The 13,448-nt window shown below is 44.3% G+C and overlaps 1 protein-coding gene across 11 annotated transcripts in view; it reads left to right on the top strand.

Moving 5' to 3' along the window:
* Window positions 1-288: 288 nt before the first annotated feature.
* The window catches only part of GIGYF2 (GRB10 interacting GYF protein 2), a 94,933-nt gene continuing 81,773 nt past the window's right edge, over window positions 289-13,448 (top strand). For 5 of the 11 annotated variants that reach the window (XM_083178123.1, XM_083178126.1, XM_083178125.1 and 2 more), the window contains exon 1: window positions 289-485. The gene's annotated coding sequence lies outside the window, so the exon portion shown is untranslated. The remainder of the gene's footprint in view (window positions 486-13,448) is intronic. The other 6 variants (XM_083178131.1, XM_083178129.1, XM_083178128.1 and 3 more) reach the window with 3 other exon arrangements.

Below are 13,448 nucleotides of genomic sequence, written 5' to 3'. Positions count from 1 at the left end.
ACAACGAGTGCCAATATGAATTTACAACGTCTTGTTACCTATAAAGCCACACAATGAAGCCCATGCCTGTCCCCGTTTTCATATATTTCTAAAAGATAACATTTATACAAGATAAGTTTATGACACAATCGTTTCTGCCGTTCCCTGCGCGTTCTGTACATTTTTGGGGGAATGGTAAACTATGGGCGCTCTGCCCGCATCCAATATGGCCGCCGAGGTACTCCATGAAAGTTGCGATCACGTGGAGTCCCTCCTTTGGCTTGGCACGCAGTGGTGACGAGCCGTGCGTGAAGTATCCCGTCTTTAGCAGTGGTGGCAGCTTGGGAAAGAAAGTGTGTGTGTTGCTGGTGAAGTGCTGGGTGAGCACGCTGCACTGTCACTGCTCACGCGAGGCGTGGAGTCGTCAGGTGACGGTGCGTGGCGTCAGCCATCTTGTGTTGTTGCTGGGCTTGTGGATTCGCTTCGGGTGAGAAGCTGTGAGAGAGGTACAGTGGTATTAATGGTGTGTTGCAGTAATCTGTACCCCGGGAGCCGCGGCCTGGGGACCGGGAAAGCTGTGCCTGGTTGCTCTGGGGTAGATTCTCATCCGTGACCATATAGAGGCACTGGCAGGCAGCAGGCTAGGCACACATGTGCTTCTGAGTGGGGCTCTGCAGCACACATCCCAGACATATGCTCTGCCACTATAATGGTGTGTGTGTGTGTGTATATATTATACACACACACTTATTACTAGTACTGTGTTGCTATACTTGTGTAATGTTGGCCACTTGCATAGTTTACTAGTTCGCAGGGATTGTATTACTTGCTTTATGTGTGTTATGCTCATGTTTATAATATCTTTGATATCTGTACAAAAATAAATAAGAAAGGTCACGCTTTCTATTGCCATTGAGAAGATTGCATCAGAACCTATTTGAAGCATCTGAAAGACCTGTGATGTGCTTGCTAGGCTCAAAAAGTATTGCTGCACAGTTGACTGGGATCTCTATAATTTATTGTGGTGCACTGATATGTAGTATTAGTAAACATTGGTTTGATTGGTCCTGTTTACCAAGAGGAATACATGCAGAGTACCTGATATGCAAGTGCAAACACATACTTCATAATTGCTTTGAAATGAAGCTCAGATCCCTCAGTGTGTATTGTGAGACCGCGCATTGCTATCATCGGGCTAGATTATTCAAGCCTGCAGTATATATCTAGTCATTGCCAGTGTTCACTCCCCAGAGAGCACTGGCCATGACTGATCGCTTAGCACACATTGCTGGCGCATTGCTGTGTGCTTAGCGATCTGTGCTTACCTAGATCGCGCAGCGCAAAGGCACAGTCGCCGCGTGTGTATGAGGCGTTAGGCAGTTATTCATACCTGATTGCTGAGCATGCGTATCGATTGGGCCATCCAGCTATAAAATTGATCATCTTTTCTAATCGCAAGCGTATTGATTTACAGGAAGCTGAGGTTTGTGGGTGTTGCCCTGCTGTTTACTGGGAGTGTCGGGGAAAAATGTAGACTGTGACGTCGGCCTGTATTCATGTCACTGGCCGAGCAGGTCCTGGGTTGTGTTCAGAGTGTACACATTGGGAAAATCATTTTGATGGTGAGTGAGCTGCAAATGGGTTTGCAGCAGATCGCAGCCGTATGATGTTTTCGCAAGGCATTCGCAGCCTCGCGCAGTTTTTTTACTTTTTCATCAGGCTTTCTGATTCCCTTACCTCCTTCAAGCGCTCCCTCAAAACCCACTTCTTCCGACTAGCCTATCCCTCCTCCTCATAACCTCTTTTGCTCCTCCTATCCTGCCTACCCTACCCCTCCATCCGTTCTCATCCGTTCCTACTAATCCTATTATTTTTTGTTCGTCCACCCACCTCCTTTTAGTCTGTTAAGTCTTATGAGTAGGGCCCTACCTCTTTACTTCACCAGTGCTCCTGCCCTGTTCTTCCCTTCCTCTACTTAATTTTCAGTCTCCTCGACAATTTTGACACCTACTTCAGAATTGATGCTGATTTTAGTTCTACCAGCTATACCCCTATTTATGCTGTATTTTATCAACACACCATGTACGTTAGGTTTTTGTATGCAATGTACGGCGCTGCGGATACTTTGTGGCGCCTTAATAAATAAACTAACTACTACTACACTGGCTATTGGATCGCAGGGCTCTGCAAATTAACGAGGATTGGTTCTGAATAACCCCCTTATGCTGGCCACACATCAGACCAACTTTCCTCCAACCATCCAACTAGTTGGTTGGATGGAATAAAAACCTGGTACTGGATAGGAGCAAATGTAATTTGTAACTAAGTCATTTGTTTCCCAAATCGGAAAATGAACAAAGACTGTCACTCAGACAATGTACTGTAGTTGGACCTAATTGATTTAAACAATTTCACTGAATGTTTTTGTCCATTCTCCTGAGTTTGTGAGCAAATTGCTTATTGGCATTCGCCCCCATACAGTACCAGATTTTCAGTCCAACCAACTAGTTGGAGGAAAGTTGATCTGATGTGTGGCCAGCATTAGGCTAGGTGCTAATAAGGAGAATATGTTTCCCAGCTGACCTGAGGACTGACTGAATGACCTGTTGCACAGTTATATACACTGCACAATCTGGTGTATGACTATGCAATTTTTTATTACCTGTCGCGTGTAGTCTTCAGCGGGTTATGTCGATCTGACATGCAGCACATTGCATGGGATGACCCCTCTGATGACAGGGAGTGTGCAGTCGTAGATACGCAATCCGGGATATAGATTATACATTGTTCCTATCTGTGCTGGAGTGATATATATGTGTATATATAGTCCAACCAGTAAGCCGCTCTAACCAAATGCTTAGAAACCTACCTTGTGACTACCTTTTATGTTTTTGCATGTGTGTGAAAAAGATGTAGTTTCAGACACAAAAGGACACTAGATATATATATATATCTCCTAATGCAGAAGTTCCTAAACTCCACCATTACAGACCAATCTGTAATAATTTCCATGTTTAAGCTGAGGTAGTAAAATCAAATGGATTGACTTACTAATTAAGCCACCTGTGCTCAAGCATAGATCGTTTTTAAACGTTGACTGTAATGTTGGCATTTGGGGTACCTCTGGCCTAATGTATAACCTTCCTTCAGTATACTCTGCCATATGTAGTGATTCCTGTAATTTAGCATCTTATTCATATAGTAGCCACCTACAAAGTTTCTGATATCTATTCCTTCTAATAATCAAATTGTCTTTCCTATGGGTGGATTCAATTCAGTGTGATGTTAATAGCTCTGGAATATTGGTCCTGGTGCCATTCAGTTGATAACATTGCGCCCCTGCATTATGCTGGCCACACATCAGACCAACTTTCCTCCAACCATCCAACTCGTTGCTTGGATGGAATAAAAATATGGTCCTGGATGTGATTAATGTAATATTTACTTCAGAAATTTGCTCCCAAAATCTGGATAAGGACAAAAACTGTCGCTCAGACACGGTACTGCAGTTGTACCTGTTTGATTTAAACAATTTGACAATGTTTTTGTCCATTTTCCTGGGTTTGTGAGCACATTTCTGATTGTCTTTTTCTCCCATCCGGTACCATATTTTTATTCCATCCAAGCAACTAGTTGGATGGTTGGAGGAAAGTTGGTCTGGTGTGTGGCCAGCATTAGTTGGGAGATACCAGTTCCCGTGCCATAAATCATCTTGTTAGGGGTTAACAGCATGGTCAATTGAATTGGCCCCCAATGTGCCTTCTTCTACATGGCCCATTTCTGCATAGTATTTTTAATTGTTTATGCTGCAAGATTGGAAGTTGTGTGTCTCGCACAGTTTTTCTGTCCAGAAAAACATGAAAACAATATATAGATGTGAACAAGCCTTGAAAAGCGCCTTAAAATTTGTATTGTCAGTTATCTACTTTTCCATTTATTTCCATTAACACTCTCTCATTATGTACCTTTTAGACTGCATGCAAATGCAGTTAATGCTCCAAATATGGAAACGTCTATGTAAATGAAGGACACAGTATAATGAAAGCAAAGACTTCAGTGCAAATGTGGCTTATGCATTAATTAAGCAAATAACAATTCGACATACACATGGCTATATATACAAATGGACTGTAAAAGTTTCCTATAAGCATGCCAACAAAGGGATCCTGCAGTGACTTTGATAATGCAGTAACGCACATCGGTGCTGTTGCATTTAAATAGTACAGGTTGAGTGGGGCAGATGTATTAAGCCTTAACAAGAGATAAATGCAAGGGTAATAAAGAAAGCTAAACGTCCAGCCAAACGTCCAGCCAATCAGCTCTTTACTGACTTTTTTTAAACACAGCCTGTAACATGGCAGTTAGCAGGTGATTGGCTGGATGTTTATCTCTTTATCACCCTTGCATTTATCTCTTGTTAAGGCTTAATACATCTGCCCCAGTGTTCCTTATATGGATTATTCTGTGTTTGGGAATTTTTTTTATATTTCAATTAGGTATCTTGAGCATGGGACCCCTGCATGAACACAAAATGCATTTATGTTGTAGTGTTCATTCTAGCACCCGCCATCTTTGAAAACACTTTCAGTTCCTCTTCCCTGCCTGGGGGGTCGCTGTCTGCTGTAGTTCTTCTAAGCACAGTGTGGTCTGTGTATATAAGCACTGATATGCAAACCAGACCTGTGCTAGAAACACCACAGCAGACATGGACACCCCAGGCAGGGAAGAGGAACTGCATCGTTTTTCAAAGATGGCGGGTGCTAGAATGAACACTAATGTTGTATACCTAAATGAAATCCACACAAATATATTTTATTTGTGCGTGAAACAAAGTTTCAGGCACTGAATTTGAATGCCAGGCAATAATGTCCTTGCACATAGTCAGTGCCCGTTACATATCATGTCCCCAGTGGTTGTCCCTGATACATGGTTTTCAGAATAATTTGGATAACAGAGATTCGGATAAGGAATACTCAGCCTGTATAGGTTTTTAGAGTAGGTGCTGGTGTAGGCCACCTAACCATATGACCACATATATTACAACTCATGCTTGCCCAAAAAAATCAACATTGCTCTATAGCAAATTAGTGCTCAAATGAATAATAGGTACTCTTTACCTAGATGGGCGCCAGCGATTGAAATCGCAGGCGTCGGGGGTAAAAATCACTGTCATCGCGGGTAAATCGGGATGACCGCGATGACCGCGATTTTCCCATAGGGAACAATGTTAAAAAGGCTGATTGACCGCGATTTTACTGTTAAATGCCTCAATGGACCCGATTTGGCCATAGGAATCAATGTTAAATGGGCCACAGAGCCCAAATAGGCACAATTAACCCTTAAATGTCCCCCCCCCAATTTTTAACGCCACCCCACGATCCACGCCAACCCGAAGCGTGGCGAGCGCAGCGAGCCCGCGAGGGGCGGCGGTACGCGTCCTCCGACCTTTTCATGCCCTACTATCCACTAGGGCGTGGAGTGAGAATAGAATAGTGTGGCGAGCGCAGCGAGCCACCGAGCCCGAAGCGTGGCGAGCGCACGCGGACACCTTCACAGGTAGACGCGTCCCCTCGCGGGCTTCACAGGTGTCGGCGTCACCACGGACACCTGTGAAGCCCGCGAGGGGACGCGTATAACTGTGAAGGTATCTGCGTCCCCTCGCTGCGCTCGCCACGCTTCGGGCTCGCTGCGCTCGCCACACTATTATATTCTCACTCCACGCCCTAGTGGATAGTAGGGCATGAAAAGGTCGGAGGACGCGTACCGCCGCCCCTCGCGGGCTCGCTGCGCTCGCCACGCTTCGGGTTGGCGTGGATCGTGGGGTGGCGGTAAAAATTTGGGGGGACATTTAAGGGTTATTGGGCAATGTGGCCAATTTGACATTGGTTCCTATGGCCAAATTGGGTCCATTGAGCCATTTAACAGTAAAATCGGGTCCATCGGGCCTTTTAACATTGATTCCTATGGTAAATCGGGAGCATCGCGTCGTGGGCATCGCGGGTACATGGCCGGCCGCGACGCGACCGACACGATTTCCATGTTTAACATGGGTTTCAATGGGAAATCGCGGGCATCGCGTCGGTCGCGTCGCGGCCAGACATAAATGTACCCGCGATGACCGCGACGGGCGCCCAACTAAGTAAAGAGTACCGAATAATAATATTCTTGCTCTTTGGTAGTCTGGTGACACACCGGTTAGCATTGCTGCCACAAAAGTCTGAAACTTAGGACCTTATTCTGGTTGACTGGCAAGGCTGCAAATTTTGCAGCTTTGCAAGTCCCCCGTGCGCCCCCCTTACATGCTGCAAATGGAGGATTTGCATAATCATCCATTTGTAGCCTTGGGTGCAGGGAAGAAATAATTTGGTCGGCGACCATCGAATGATTTCTTCAGCGCTCGCAGATCTGATACAACTCTGCATCACTGCGCCATTCCCATGGGGACTCCCATGAAACGCTGGGTGTTCTCATGGGCTGTGATCGAGATAGCAAACATGCAGTTCGCAAGGCCCGCTCGTGCCAAGCATCTGCACATAACTGCGCAGACTGTAGAAATCGATAAAATCCTAATCACCCACTTAGAGTACACTATTTGTGTGCAGTCTGTGTGTGTGTGTGTGTTCTCTCCTTGGATCCTACTGATCCTCCCATAATTTTGAAATAGAAGTAGGTAATTGGCTTCTTGTGTGTGGGTGTTAGGCTGGTTTCACAAACTGCGGCTCCTGCCGGACGGTGAAATCCTGCACGGCCGGGGAGCCGTTCCGCACACACTAGTTTATTATGGAAGGGATGGCCACAACCCGGCAGCCGTCCCTTCCAGTGGTGGGATCCGGGTGTGGCCGGGCCGTGGCCGTCCTGTGTGAATGGACACAATAGTGTCTATTCACAACTACTGTGTGCGACACGGCTCCCTGGCCGTGCGGGATTTCACAGAGTGTGTGAAACCAGCCTAAGTCTTACGCTGGATACACATTTACGGATTTATCGTGCAATACATCATTTGGATAGGAACGATCTATATATCGGCCACCATGGTAAGTGTGAAGGCTCTATTTGCGCACAGTCACAAGCAATGTCTTCAGGTCGGAACTGCTACAGGGCTGACCAGAAGACATTGCTAACATTCCTGCATGTCAACATTCCAGCATGTTGACCTTCAGTCATGTCGACCTAATACTTGTCTACCTAGTTGGTGTCTATCCAATGATCCATACCCGTCTGGAGGGGAATGGAGGCAGCAGAAAAGGAGTAAATATGAGTGTTCTCAAAAATAATAATGCTGCAATTACTTTTGCCCCTTTTCAACTAGCTGCGGCCATTCACTTATATTGTAAACCCAATCTCCCTAAAGTGATGAGACATTGTGGAGTCGACTGGGATTTACTGAGTAAAACTGTCAAAACCAACCAAAGTGCTGTGATGCAAAAAGTGACAAATTAGTCACTTTTGCACTTTTTGGTTCCCCACGTTCGGGGTATGTACCCAGCATAAAAGACGGTACTTGTGAGTTATCCGGGCTGCCGATTTCTAAATCGGGTCGGATCGGGCACATCGCATCGCATCGCATGCGACCATCGGATGCGATGCGATGCGATGACCCGATTTTTCCATAGGAATCAATGTTAAAATGGACTGAGTCCATTTTAACATGGAATTCAATGGGAAAAAGGGGTCCTTTTCATACCCCTACTATCCAAGTGGGCATGGAGTTGGATATAAACCTGTGGCGAGCGTAGCGAGCCACCGAGCCCGAAGCGTGGCGAGCGTAGCCAGAATACCGTCCCCTCGCGGGGCTCGCTTCGCTCGCCACGCTTCGGGCTCGGTGGCTCGCTACGCTCGCCACAGGTTTATATCCAACTCCATGCCCACTTGGATAGTAGGGGTATGAAAAGGACCCCTTTTTCCCATTGAATTCCATGTTAAAATGGACTCAGTCAATTTTAACATTGATTCCTATGGAAAAATTGGGTCATCGCATCCGATGATCGCATGCGATGCGATGCGATATCGCATCGCATCTGATTGTATGCCTTAACTTAAGGCATACAATCAAAAAATCGGCAGCCCAGAAAACTCACAAGTACCTAAAAGACCTCTAATCTCAAAATATTAATTTACCTATGTAAACAGAGACCATTAATGGAAATCTATATACTGAACGTAGTTTTATTTGCCACAGTAGTACTGTTCTCTTCTTTTGATGCTATAATCCTCTATATTAATTGTGCCACTACCATTTTCTTACAGTAATAGCTAGAGAAATAGTAGTGTTGCACTTAAAAATATTTGTGTTCTTGGAGCCCTTTGCCTCTGTGGCGGATTCAGACTGTTGATGGTTGTAAAGTTATTCTCTGGAACTGCACGTGTGGCATGCCTGGCTGACAGTCAGGATTCCGATGGTCAGTATACCAACATCGGAATCGAGACTGCTGGTACTCCGACTTGGGGGAGCGCGCAATGAAGCTGGCTGCGCTATATATAAGTTCTATTCTCCCTCTATGGGGGTCGCACAAGGTAGAATAGCCCCTGTAAGTTGGGACATCATCCGGCACCACTTGCCCCTCGCCCGATATAGACGTGCAGGCTACTGTAAATGGCTGATTTGTAGAGATGGTACCAGAAAACACATTATATTGATCCCTAAATATTGAGATCACCTGATTTGAGTCTTTGTTGGTGAATGTATTGTCCTCTTAGCACAGTTCCATTTGTTCATGCAATATCACGTAGCTTCATTTTACTTTGACACTGTCTGCTTTCTTGTTTAATCTTTAAAGGTCATCTTGTGTTTTAGTTGCTTTTGGTCTTTAATACGTTTATATTATGCAGTGCTCTGCCCATACATGTACAAGCAGTTTCTCTGCTTAAACTGATTCTTGATGCTTAAGATACAGGAAGACAGTGGTATGTCTGAATCATTGGGTCATAACCCTGGGGTTAAATTAAAACCAGTGTCTCCTGTAAGTCAGTGGTTCTCAACCTCAGTCCTCAAGTACCCCCAGCAGTGCATGTTTTCCAGGTCTCCACACACAATCAAAGGTGAAATAATTAGCTCCACCTGTGATCTTTTAAAATGTGTCAGTGACTGAGTGCAGCTGTTCACCTGCCAGGTGAACTGGGAAACACGCACTGTTGGGGGTCCTTGAGGACCAAGGTTGAGAACTACAGCTGTAAGTATTCCAGTCATTCTTAGTACATGTGACCACTGCCTATCCATGATGTATGTTGTCCTTGTGTACTTCCTTGTTAATACATCTCATGCCATGACTCACATTAATCATGTCTGTAGTTGAGCGGTTTCTATTTGGTAGTTAGGTGTGTATTTTTTTTTTGTAAATTCTGTATCTGCCTCCTTTTGGGTCTTGTTGACATGATGGGTGTTACCATGCAGAAGTATAAGCCAAAGCTGTGTGGAAGCAGCACTCCATCTGCATATGACCATGCATGTGTGCTTGTGCCGGCTTATTGCTGCTGCTTCCCATGTGTTATGTTTTGCACCGTTGCATTCAGAAACTGCAACATGACACTCTCTGGAATATCTGCAGACAAGGAGTGTGGGGGTCCTGGAACTGTCTTGTTTTGTGGGGGTCAACCCAACTGTGTGCGATGAACTCGCACCTGAGTCTTCACAGCAGAAGCAGCTGCACATAGTGAATTTGTGTTCATTTCTTCCCGCAGGGGGTGAGAATTTGGGTGCTGTTGCCAGCATGCCCATTAGTTTGGCCGGCTTTAGCCCCTATGCGCGCCTAAACTTTGCCATTTTATGATCGGTGCAAAAAACGTATCAATTTCATATCCCCCCACGATCTCCCATCGCTTTAGATGGGAAATCTGGAGCAATATGACACTTGAATACAGCCCTGTGTTTGGGTGTGGTATCTATGTCATTGACCTTTGTTGACCTTACTCATGCAGACAGTGATGAAATGTCAGCATGGTATAATTTTGACCTGTCATCCCTGGGAGACCAGGAGGGACAGTCCTTCTCCAGCAACATCTTCTAGGTCCCCAGTGTCTTGTGACTGTGTTAGCTCTGCAGGGGTCCTGTAAGTTTTTGTACGCTATCCCAAACCCCTGCCTCTCCCTATATTGCCTAACACTAACCTTTCTGTCTATCCTAACCTTTAGGTCCACATACACTGGCTGATTTTGCCCAGCGTGTATGGACAGCATTGACCGCTGTAATTGCTGAGGGGAAAGCCACTCAGTGCATACACACTGAGCGGCTTTCCCCCCCCCCTGCCCGGTGCTGTCAGCGCAGTGCTATGCAAAGCCATCCATAAAGCTGCTCATCTGCTGGTAATACAAGCAGATGAATGGCTTTCCTGACCGTACGCACTGGATGGCTTTGAGCTGGTGTTTTGAGTGGCCTTCAGCTCAAAATCGCTCAGTGTATGGACCTTAAATGTTGGCATTCTGATATCTCCCTTTTTCCACATTCTCAGGTAGGGTTTCAGTAGAGTCCAGACATATCTATCGCAGCTGTGTGGCTTGTTTTTCAGCATCTTTTTTTTTTTTTTTCTGTACCTCCAAAGCAACTCTGAATTTTCCTAAATTCATATTTAAAAAAAAAAAAAAAAAAAAAATAATTTTTTTTTTAGGAAAAATCCCTGGGATTTGCTCTGGCACCCACCCTTAGGGCTAAATTAAACAATTGGAAGTTTCCAAATGGCTTAATTAATCTGTAGTTATTTACCTTTCAAAGTAGTGTCTTCTGCTTCCAGCATCTAGAACTGGAGGCAGCATCCTCTCCAGTGCAAATGTGGAGGGGAGGTTATCGGAAAGGAGCTGTCGAGACCGCTGGGTGTTTTTTTTTTTTTTTTTTTTTTTTTTTACTTTATGCATTGCAGGTTTTTAAATCACTGCAACCATTTTTAACAACATTTATACTGTGGTATTCCAAAATTGGGTGCAAGTGTTGTGTGTGTGTTTTATTAAAATATTTTTTTTATTTTTTTTTGTGACAAACCCTCAGAATGTCAACATTTGCATATAACCTTGTCGTATAATTGACATTGTTGACCATTTGACTACCCACTTGCTTATTAGCTACTGCACTATAGCAGAGGCGGTATACTTTTCAAGTGTATAATATATATCAATGTTAGAAATTATGGAAGTTACTTGCTAATATATATTCAAGTGGTTGCTATGCTTTTAGCACCGATTTGTTATTAAAGTACTGTGAATCTGTATACAGTCCAAATGTTTCCTGTTGTAAAACCCGGGCATACTGGTGGTCTCTGCTGAGGTATACTGCATAAAATGGTTCCAGTTGAGCCAATATTGCGGCAATGTCTTTTTTTTTTTTTTTTTTTTTTTTTTTTTTTTGTCATCGGTTAGATTAGAATGGTTGACCAATGTAATATGCCCAGTTTACTCTCTGAACAGGCATTCATTGTCTACTGTATAAGGTTTGGATTACAACCTGCTTGTCCAAACATGCAAATGGATCCATACAACCGCTTCTGATGGTTTTGTTCAGTTAACCTAATCCTATAAAATATTGCAAAATGGAAAATGCTATGGTGGCAATTGACAGATTGGCTCACATCATAATTTCCGGATGATACGCCTGTTCTATTGCAAATAGTTTTCTTGGGGACCTTTTAAAACATTACTTGCATTTCTATGTATAATAGTGTATGTTATAACTTTGCAAAAGTGCAAATTTGGGAGTCCCATTGCACTATTTCTGGGTCCCATTACATATTATGCGGTTTATTTGGGTAGTGCTAGGAGCAGATAGCAGTTGGGGAAGGTGGTACATGTGGACAGCAGTTGAAACAGTACTGGAGGGCAAATAGAGGGCTTTTGGGGCTTAGGAACAGACAGTGCTAGGGGTAGGGTTGGGTAGATAGCTGGAGCAGCACTGGGGGCAAGAAGGGTCTTAATGGCAGGCAATGTTGGAGCAAGATGTTGGGAAGGCTAGATATCATCTGGGGCAGTACTGGGTGCAAAGAGGGTTAAGGGCAGGCATTGCTGGGGGTAGGAAGGAGGTGATAAGTTGTAAAACATCCTGCCATGATGGTAACAGCATGCTTTAATTTCCTACAATAATACTGAAGACTAAACCTCCTAGGATACACAAAGCCCATTTTAATACCTTCTCTATTAGGCCTGCTTCACTGCAGACCACATAGGGAACACTGTTGCAGGTGGCGATGATCACACACTTCTACACAAAATTATCTTATTTATAGGCCAGGCTGCGTTTGTAAGGACAATGTTACATTTGCCCCACCTATGGCTTTGTCAAATTGGTTATATCCCAGATTGAAGGTAGGCCATGTTTACAAACCAATGAGCTAGGAATAAAGCCACGTGTGTGTGTGTCAGAGAGAGAGATTGCTACATCAATTTAATTTTTTTTTTTTAAATTGTGCTCTATGCAATTGAGAATGTACTCTGGGTCAAGCCCTTTGGAAATCTGTGTAAAGGTGTTCTCACCATCGTATTAACAGTGATTGTGCAAGGAGTTTTGAAAGGAGGGAAAATTAAATATTTTTTTGGGGAGATACATTTGGTTCCCCCTGCAGATGCCATCATATGGTGTTAAACAGAACAAGTCAGTTGTTTCTGTGAGTGAAAATGCCATGGTTGGCGAGAAGAACTGTGCAAAAGTATCCTGAATTCACTTTTCACTGCACGGCTAAACCTGGTGCATTTGGGCACAAAAACCATGAAAACTAATGGGCGCATGGGACAATTGAATTTCTATATTGAGAACCTATTAATCATCCTGGTTGTTTACACAGTTTATTCTCCCTCATGGTGAAAGGCAGTACCGTATATAGGAAAATCAAAGCCCCCCGCTTGTCTACTCAAGTGTTTCCCTATCTATCTATACCTGGGGTAGCCAACACTAGTCCTTGAGAGCTACCAACAGTGCATGTTTTGCAGGTCTCCTCACAGAATCACAACTGAGCTAATTAGCTCCATCTGTGGATCTTTTAAAAGGTGTCAGTGATTAATGAGTGCAGCTGTGCAGCAGCTAGGTTGTCTGTAAAATGTGAACTGTTGGTAGCTCTCGAGGGCTAGGGTTGGCTATCACTGATCTACTGTATACTAAAGAGAGACAATTGTAAGAGGCACCCAATGTTATAGTCCTTATTATATGGTCAACAACAATAAGCAAGCCACAAAGTCCTTGTTTTTTTTCATAAAAAAATATATATAATAGTAACCTTCAGCCCACATGTTTAATGTCTTGTATCCTGCATTGCAATATCAGCCTAAAGGCCCCCATACATTAGTCCGACTTGTCCTAGGGACAAGTCTGACCTGATTTCACCCGGCAGCTCCCCGGGAGGGGGACACACGATTAGGCACTTGATGTGCCAAGGTTTGCATATGATAAATCGCATGGATTTATCATATGCAGTCCCCGGGGAGCTGCAGGAGGAGGGAGCCATGCGGGGGACATCAGCGGGTGGGGGATGCCAGCTAATAGAGAGCAGAGCAGGAGG

Source organism: Crinia signifera, chromosome 3 (assembly GCF_055691185.1).
Source record: "Crinia signifera chromosome 3, ASM5569118v1, whole genome shotgun sequence".
Lineage (NCBI taxonomy): Eukaryota > Metazoa > Chordata > Amphibia > Anura > Myobatrachidae > Crinia > Crinia signifera.
Note: the sequence above shows the minus strand (reverse complement) of the source record. Positions and strands in the feature narration are given on the sequence as shown.